Raw genomic sequence first — 9,483 nt, forward strand, 5'->3', positions numbered from 1 at the left:
TAATCAATTTCATCTGCTAAATAAATACTTCTGCTAAACCATTTTGAGTATTAGAACCTTTTATTTTATTCATTCACACGGTGCCGTGCACCATCCCATAACTTTTTCTTTTATTTCTTTTTCACATGGTGCTACACACCATTCCAAAATGGTCCCATTTCCCTTTTTTTTTTTATTCTTTTACACGTGAATGATTGATCACTCACTTTTTTTTTTTTTTTTTGTTTCCTGTGCACAACCAGAACCACACCTTTTTCATTGGCTCCCATTTTTATTCTATTTATTTATTTAATTATGGTAATGGACTTTAAGCCCTTTGTTCAGCAAAGGTAATCTCAATTGGAGCTCGCAGTTGGGATATAGGAATTTGCCAGCGGAGCAAAACCAATAAACCTATGTCGTCGTCGATCTCTTCACCAAAAAATGCTGATAACGCTTCAGGCGTTGGATATTAGACAGGGAGTCACAAAACTAGTGATGAAGAAAATGTTGGCATTTACCAGAGGATTGCAACACCATCAAAAGACAGCAGCCATGGGCACCATGCCGAGCAACGTAAGACTCAAAACTAGAATTATCTTGAGTCTTCAAGACCCGTCTAGAACGACACGATCTGGGTTTTCAAGTTTGATGAGATTCTTCTGGATCTTTGGAAACCAATTACCATTGTGCTGATAACGTGTTGTAAAATCAATGGTGTGTGTAGTGGAATAAATAAAACAAGACACAAAATTTACGAGATTCCTCTACAGTCAATGTGACTGGAGTACGTTCTCGGGGCAGCGGTGATGCTTTCATTATATAATATGAAATAATAGGAGTACAAAAGTTACTCTCTCTACTATCTCCTATCTTCTTCCTCTACCGTGAGCCTTATGGCTTCTATACCCTCATTCATTTTGTAAGCAAAGAGAACACTATTTACTTTACAAATTTTCCACAAATGAATAGTGAAAATACTGTTCATAAATAGTAACAAATTATTCATGTGGGCCATCCACATATTATTCACAACAGTTTTTAAATTATTAACCTTATAATTAACCTTTTGTCTCATGGTAATAGTTTTAAGGGTCATTTTAGTTCATGTCCCTAATTAATCTAGTTGTTAGAATGAAACCTTATTTGTTTAAATAGTTTGATCAAGGTCCCTAGCATCATTTAAGAAATTTAACTCATGCATTTATGCATTCAATACCCAACAAATTATAAAATTTAAACAAATCAAAATAATATTGTTACAAATATTACAATCACTTAAAAATCAATAATAGAGTAATTTGTTCTTCACATAGTTCAAAAAAAAAAAAAAAAAAAAAAGTCTGCCCACGAAATTATTAATATAGTGCAAATAATAACTATTGATATATTTTAAAATATAAAATAAAAACATATAATTAGCATGGGTACGTTCATAAATAATATTGGTACAAATTATATTTAAAATAAGGGTACATATTAAAATTCAAAACTATGGGTACAAATTAAATTGAAAATATGGGTACATATTCAAATTCAAAATTATGGGTACAAGCTAGAACTAAAAGAATATTGGTATAAATTAAAAAAAAAAAAAAGATACAAATTATAAATAGAAATATATGAAAAAAAAATACTAAAAATATTATATTTGAAAATGATTAATAATTTTTCAATTTTAAATTGACACACTTGTAAATTGTAACATCCCACATCGCCCAGAGGTGTGATCCTTAAATGTATATTCTCATCTCTACTTAGCACGAGGCCTTTTGGGAGCTCACTGGCTTCGGGTTCCGTAGGAATTCTGAAGTTAAGCGAGAAGGGGGCTAGAGCAATCCCATGATGGGTGACCCACTGGGAAGTTGCTCGTGAGTTTCCAAAAACAAAACCGTGAGGGAATGGTAAGCCCAAAGCGGACAATATCGTGCTACGGTGGTGGAGTCGGGCCCGGGAAGTGGTCCGCCCCGAGCCGGGATGTGACAATATGGTATCAGAGCCTAACCTTGGTCACGTGTGTGCCAACGAGGACGTCGGGCCCCTAAGGGGGGTGGATTGTAACATCCCACATCGCCCAGAGGAGTGATCCTTAAATGTATATTCCCATATCTACTTAGCACGAGGCCTTTTGGGAGCTCACTGGCTTCGAGTTCCATAAGAACTCCGAAGTTAAGTGAGAAGGGGGCTAGAGCAATCCCATGATGGGTGACCCACTGGGAAGTTGCTCGTGAGTTCCTAAAAACAAAACTGTGAGGGAATGGTAAGCCAAAAGCGGACAATATCGTGCTACGGTGGTGGAGTCGGGCCCGGGATGTGACAATTGGTATCAGAGCGTAACCTTGGTCGCGTGTGTGCCGACAAGGACATCGGGCCCCTAAGGGGGGTGGATTGTAACATCCCACATCATCCAGGGGAGTGATCCTTAAATCTATATTCCCATCTCTACTTAGCACGAGGCCTTTTGGGAGCCCACTGGCTTCGGGTTCCGTAGGAACTTCGAAGTTAAGCGAGAAGGGGGCTAGAGCAATCCCATGATGGGTGACCCACTGGGAAGTTGCTCGTGAGTTTCCAAAAACAAAACCGTGAGGGAATGGTAAGTCCAAAGCGGACAATATCGTGTTACGGTGGTAGAGTCGGGCCCGGGAAGTGGTCCGCCCCGAGCCGGGATGTGACATAAATGATTTAATATTCAAATAATGACATCAAGAAAAGTCAAGGGACCTTGATAAAAAATGAAAAATGAATAATGTTTCAATTAATGAAAAGGAGAAATGAGGGATGACAACCTAATTTATTCAAGTTTTTAATTATGACATTACATTATTGTTTGAATCTTGCTTCTTTTTTTTTTTAAAGCTCAAAAAAAAAAAAAAAATTATGTCCGTATGATATAATCATCAATACTTTTTGTAAAAATTTTGAAGCTCCATCGCTATTGTTTCATAAATTTTCCATGCCAAAAAAAAAAAAAAAAAAAAAAAAAAAAAAAAAAAAAACTTTAGAATTTTCTCCAATTAATTCATTTGCTATATTTGGTCTAATTTCTTTTATATGTCTTAAAGGCCCCTCTGAGAAGATTTTTTGACTCTGCCATTGTCCACCTCCACGGCTCCAGCACTCAATTCCTTGATTCACCAATGCCGCCGTGCTGAAATTCTCTTCCCTCAGCCGCCCCCTTTCCCTGATAAAGAGAGATTGTAATCTTATGAAGAGAAGTGAATGAGTTAGCTATCTATCTTTATTTGTAATTTTGTACTAAATATAAATAGTCTTATTGAATGCTCCATCACAATGCTATGAATCCAACACAAAGTCAAAACATACTTTTGTTGTGACTTCAAGAGGAAGATATTCGCCAGATAATCGTCGGTGGTGTGTTTCTTCTCCTCTTGGTCGGTGCTGCATTCAAAATTTGGGGCTTCTGAATAAAAAATATTTTTTCTTTTATTCTTTTTTGTTTAGGTCTTTATGTCATTTCACAAATAGGATAAACTTGCTATTAAATTTTTTATTAAAAAACGGGAATATTCTGCTAAATAGTAACGGCATATTTTAAAAAACTGATTGAATGAATTAAAAGTTTTCCCTTCCAATTTGTTAACTTAGCTTTAGCTTTATCTTCCAACGCCTAAAAATGATCCTAGACTTGCCACAAAAAGATTAGAACTCCTAAATAGACAATGGTACTTTACCTTCCTTTACTTTGTCTATAACCAGAATCATTCGTCTTAGTGCATGCTTGTTGATATTTTTAATTATCGTTTTCACTTGTTATTGACTTTGTCTATAACCAAAACCATTCCTCTTCGAAAAAAATTTCAAATAAACTTTCTGTTTGAAATATCCATTACTCAAACTAAACGTCTCCTTAGGCGCCGTATGATTTGGGTAATCAATATTAATCTATGACACTTGGCAATGATTCGTCAATTTTTTGTCAATTTTGTATTGATATGCAGTATCATCCAATCACAGTTTTTGTGCATATTAGTAAAACCAGCTAATGGCTTTTAAGTTTTTAACACCAAAAAATATTTGGAGCTTTGAGAGATTAAATATCAAATATCACATGACTTTTATATTAAATACAAGCTTTTTAGTCTAGGTACATACTGAAAAATCGAACAAGAAACTAATTAAATGCCACCATGTTAGTGGCTAACAACCATCCAACATATATATGTGCGTGTTATGGTCCTTTAATGGGATCGATAATAACTGATAGGATTCGATTCTTTGCTCTTGTGTCTGGAGCTCCATGCCCATCACCATATTGGTATACGCATTGGGAAATCCGAGCAAGGTTTCTTGCTGCTTGTAAAAATTGCTCTGTAAATGGAGAACCAGAAGCTCCATCTTTGTTCAGCTTCTTCCAACTGTTTTGAACCAAATTACTTAATATTCGCGAGCAAATTCCTCAGAAACATTCATACCGCCACGCGTCATGCATGAGATTGAGTTCGCAGTTTCTCCTCTCTGCACTTCTGCCTGCAATGTGACAACAAATTGATATACATACAGAATATTCAAGTGAAGATAAATTTGTGCATGCATAATGCATTAAGGTAAAAATTAAAAGAACATTAAGGGGTCTTTTGATATTTATTTCCCTTTCAAAATTTGGTTTGATTTTAATTTTCAATTTTTTATTATTTAAAAACCTAAAAGCTCTAAAGAGTAACCAAAGTACAATTTTTCAATCTTTTGTTTGAAAACAAAAAATTAAAATAGTCATTAAAAGGACTTTGAATTAAATGCATACTTCGAAAGTACTCAAATCATTGCAAAGCCGGAAAATAAGAGATGGCCAACGCAAGAGATTGTGGTGATTTTCTAAGCATTCAAGTGCTTGCTTTGTGATCTTTGGGGTGAGGAGAAAATATGTATGAACTAACACCACCACTCCTGAGGCTCATATCCATGCAGTGTCGATATATTCTTCAGATGTGGGTATGTGCTTGTTATAGAGCCACGTTGTCTCCTTAAGAAATGCTTTGCACAAATCAGCCCACTGTGATATATAGAATCATAAGATTGCAGTTAATTAATAGTGTAAAGTGAAGTTATAATTAATTGGAGAATAAAATGGTATTATTAATGTAGAAACAAAAAATTGACTACATTGCACACATGCTCTAGTACAATGGTTATGTTGTACGTCAAAACGGTGGTTAATTTTATATGCCTAAGAAACATTATTGATATATGATAATAAGAATGTAGTGTACGTACAGTTTTTTGTGACATAAGGGAGGGCGTTTTCTCCTTGCTCCTTTAGAGTGTCGTAAACCATCTCATTCACTGTGTTATAAAGAGCTAGAAAACAAAGCTTCATGTAATCTGGGAGATTTTCTACAGCTTTGATATCCCATCTGAGTAGCATAAGTACGTAATGGAATGCCATAAGTAACTCTTAATTAAATGAATATTGAAGAGTGATTGTATATTGACTATGTCTTTTTAATTTCTCACCTTTCAACAGCAGAAGTAAAAAGCTCTAGTTCATCCAAAGTACCACAAACATCATAGACATCATCAATGGTGGTTACTAGAGCAGCCACTTTGGTCAACTCTTTCCTGACATGACTGTGTTGAGGTTCAAAGACGATTCCAACCGACCAAAAAAAGCACTCCATCAATCTGTCTCTGATGAAGCTCAACTTTTTTGCTAACCCCATATCCACCCACCACCTAATTGCAAAATTAATGAAGCAAAGTTACTATGTCATTAGTAGAAGTCTGATATCAAAATAGTTGAATGAGAATCAGAATTGATATAGTACAAGTAGTAGTAAAAATTTGTTGTATAAAATTGATGGAAAGGATGAGGCAAGGGTAGGTATGAAGTTGAATGATAAATGCATTTCTGTCCATTTATTTTTGATGCAATGATATATTTACACTAAAAGGTGGGAGATTAAATTAGTATTGAATTTGTCATTCACAACTGAAAGGGAATATCACTAGACGTAGTACTAAATGACTACATTTTTTCCATTTCTTAGTTACCACAAACTGATTAAGTTCATATTAATGCTTACGCTTGTATGTATATAATAATAAAAATTATAAACACACCATTTTTGTCCTCCTACACACTTATTTTAATTGTGTTTGTTGTTTTTGTCCAATTAATTTCATCTGATGTATAAAAATAAAGAGGGTACCTTGTACTCCTTGTCCTGTGTTTGATTCTCTCTTTCCAAATATTACATGTAATACGTTGATGGGTATAACTTATACCTTGTACTCCTTATCCTGTGTTTGATTCTCTCTTCCCAAATATTACATGTATAAAAGGGAAAAAAATAGTTACCTTGATACTTCTTTAAGATCCCTTTGGAGTGTAGATTGCACCTTGTTAAAATCTCGCTTCGCAATTTCAAGTAGTACGTGATTTGCATCTGGCCTTTTACTGTATGCCTCAATGTACCATCTAGCTTCTAATCTTTGCATTCTATGGTGCAGTGGAAGTTCCAGTGCATGACTCACTTGTTCTGCTAGTCCTTTTGTAACATTGGCTCCACTGAGGTTCTTGAGATAAATGGTTGAGAATGCAAGGCCCTCATCCAAGAGGCTCTCTCCTTCAAAAGAAAAATATGAAGCTTCGTATAGACTAAGCATTCCCTTTACATCCTCGCAAAGCCATGCCTTGAAACTTCCATTACCATCCGTGAATCTACTAAATACATCTGAGTTTCATATATACAAATTATTATATACATATCTAGTAAATAAAAGGGAGAAACTTTAATTTCCTAATTTGAAAATGCCTAGAAGTACATTTGAAAGTTCTATGTTTAATGTCTTAATTTGTAGGGCATTCGTAATTTTGTGTGTTTCAGAATCACCCTTCAACTGCTTGAGCAGCTCATTGCTAGTATTATCTTCAAGTTCATTTTAAAGCATTGTAACCTAAAAGTCACTCGTTCAAACATAGCATAAGTGGATTCATACAAGGTATAGTACTAATAACCAAGAGAAGCCTACATCTCCAAAAGTATTTGTAGATGCCTTGTTCCTTAATTCTCGCATATGTATATACTAGCTAGAATCCTACTAAATATAGTTTTGATGGAATTATACCGAATGAAAATATGTGGTATCAACTGTAAACGATAAGATGTAATGTTTTATATAGCAATATATTGACACTAAAGGGGTGAGAGAATAAATTGATTGCAAACCCTCAATTTTCGAATTACAAGTGGAGAGGAATACTACTAGATCGTAGTATTAAGTGGTAACAATAAAAAGTACTTTAGGTGTTTTTTGTTTATATTTATAGAAAACTAGAATTTAATCCTTAAATAAAATGAAATTTAAAAAATGTCTTATACAAGATTAAAAATTAATTTCAGTCCCTAGAACCTATTTAATGTCAACATATTAAATGTCTCTCTTTTTTATTTATAATTTTATACTGTTCATAAATTAAATTTTATGAAAATATTATAAATTTTAATTCTCATTATGGTAAGTATCTTATATAAGAAAATATTTTCGTAAAAATTCGGTACACATGTTTTTGCATATTTTCTTATGTGCCACTAATATATTACAATATATTTAGGCACGAACATTTTGGTACAATAGGTTAGCATAATATGTTTAGGTATGAACATTTCGGTAAACTAGTTTATTATAATATATTTAGGTACCGACATTTCGGTACACTAGTTTAGTATCATATACTTAGGTACAGAATTTTTCGATACACTTATGTTTTTGCATATTTTCTTATGTGCTACTAATTCACTACAACATATTCAGGTATGGACATTTCAGTACACTAATTTAGTAAAATATATTATGATACAAACGTTTAGGTACACTAACTAGAGGAAGTAAAATAAATATAATGAATTAAAATGTGTATAATAATAAATAATTTCAATTTTAATGTAATGACATTAAATAAGATATCTATTAAATATTAAAATAAAAAATATAATATAAATTTGAATTAAATACACATTAGAGGACTAAAATCATTATCCAATCTAACACCAGGTCTTTATTGAATTTTAATCTTATTCAAGGATTAAAGTTCAAAAACCCCATTTATTTAAGTTACGTTTTAGTACACAAATTAAATACTCTCCAGGATTAAACCCTACTCCATAATTTACATGAATTATGTGTAAGTTATCTATCCTCAGTAACAGTAACTAACAAAAAGTTGACGTATTATATACCTTGGGAGATCTCAAACCCATATTGTCTAAGGAGCCTAAAGCTGAGAGCAGTGAAATGGAGACTTTGATATGTTCGTTGGCCATCAATGTTGTTCAATATTTTATAAGGGGCTCTTGTTATGTCCTCCTTAAAATGATATCCCAAACCTAACCGTTGGATGTCATCAATGAACTCAAGCATAGTCAGCATGTTGATATCATCATCATCGTAATCAATCATATGCTTCACTTTCTACTCAAGAAACTTCCACCCATCCTTGTATGCTTTATCCTACAAAAGTAATTAAGTGTAAGTAATACGGCTTGATATAACTTTTGTCATACGTACTACATTTTCAGAATCGATCTAGCGGTCTGTGATTAGTTAGGTTGATGCTATATCCTTTAACTACATGCATGTGCAATTCAATATGTATTGGCAAAATGCCTCAATTCAATTATTTTAGACTCATTCAACATAAAAGAAAATTTAACTTCATGAGGTTTATGAAGTAAGACACCTTCCAAAGGCATGAACTTTTTTAGATCTTTTAAATAGTAAACAGAAAGTGCAAATGGACACATAAGAGAGAAAAAAATGCTGTCCTAATTAAAAATTGTACTCTCGAATCGATCAATCACCTGTAGGGGATTATGATCGGTCTTCAAGGACTGAACAAAATCGTAACTCCACATGCTTGGCTTGTAATTGGTAGACTGTCGACTTGTGAGGTGATCATGATGCGATATTTGGGTGCTTTGGGTCGTATTGTTTGTGGTCATTGAGCATTTGGCATGCCCAAATCTGAAGGCGCAAGGGATTCGAAGAGCCACATTATTATGGAGCAAGGAGCAATGTGGCAACAAGGAGCAATGTGGCAACAAGAAGCAATGTTGGAGCAACATTTGCATGCTTAATTTGGTATTGCAGCAAGCTGAAGCTACTAGAACAATTAATGGTTGTGAATTTGGTACCAATAGATGGCGGTAGAGCCACATATATAGGAAGGGATGGATATTGACATATATTAGATATTTTTCAAGCGAGGTAGATTGGTAAAGTTCGAGCCAATTATATGTTTTGCCTATATTTCCAGAATAATTTTTAAGGCATGAATACACTGTTATGTGAATATAATTAAACTCACACGTCTTTATTTCATTATTATAAGACCGTCAGTGTACTGTGCTATAGTTCTTTTTTATTTGCATTGCTTCTTGCACTGCAAATTATCTTTACGCTTGAATGATAGCCAACCAAAGGTGTGGATATCCTAGAAAACAACGAAAAATATCTGCATTGTTGTTATATGATAAAATGATTGTA

At 33.8% G+C, this 9,483-nt stretch overlaps 1 pseudogene; it reads right to left on the reverse strand.

Moving 5' to 3' along the window:
* Nucleotides 1-4,043: 4,043 nt before the first annotated feature.
* Nucleotides 4,044-8,961, reverse strand: LOC137709492 (tricyclene synthase EBOS, chloroplastic-like; annotated as a pseudogene).
* Between the last annotated feature and the right edge of the window lie 522 nt (nucleotides 8,962-9,483).

This window comes from Pyrus communis, chromosome 11 (assembly GCF_963583255.1).
Source record: "Pyrus communis chromosome 11, drPyrComm1.1, whole genome shotgun sequence".
Classification (NCBI taxonomy): domain Eukaryota; kingdom Viridiplantae; phylum Streptophyta; class Magnoliopsida; order Rosales; family Rosaceae; genus Pyrus; species Pyrus communis.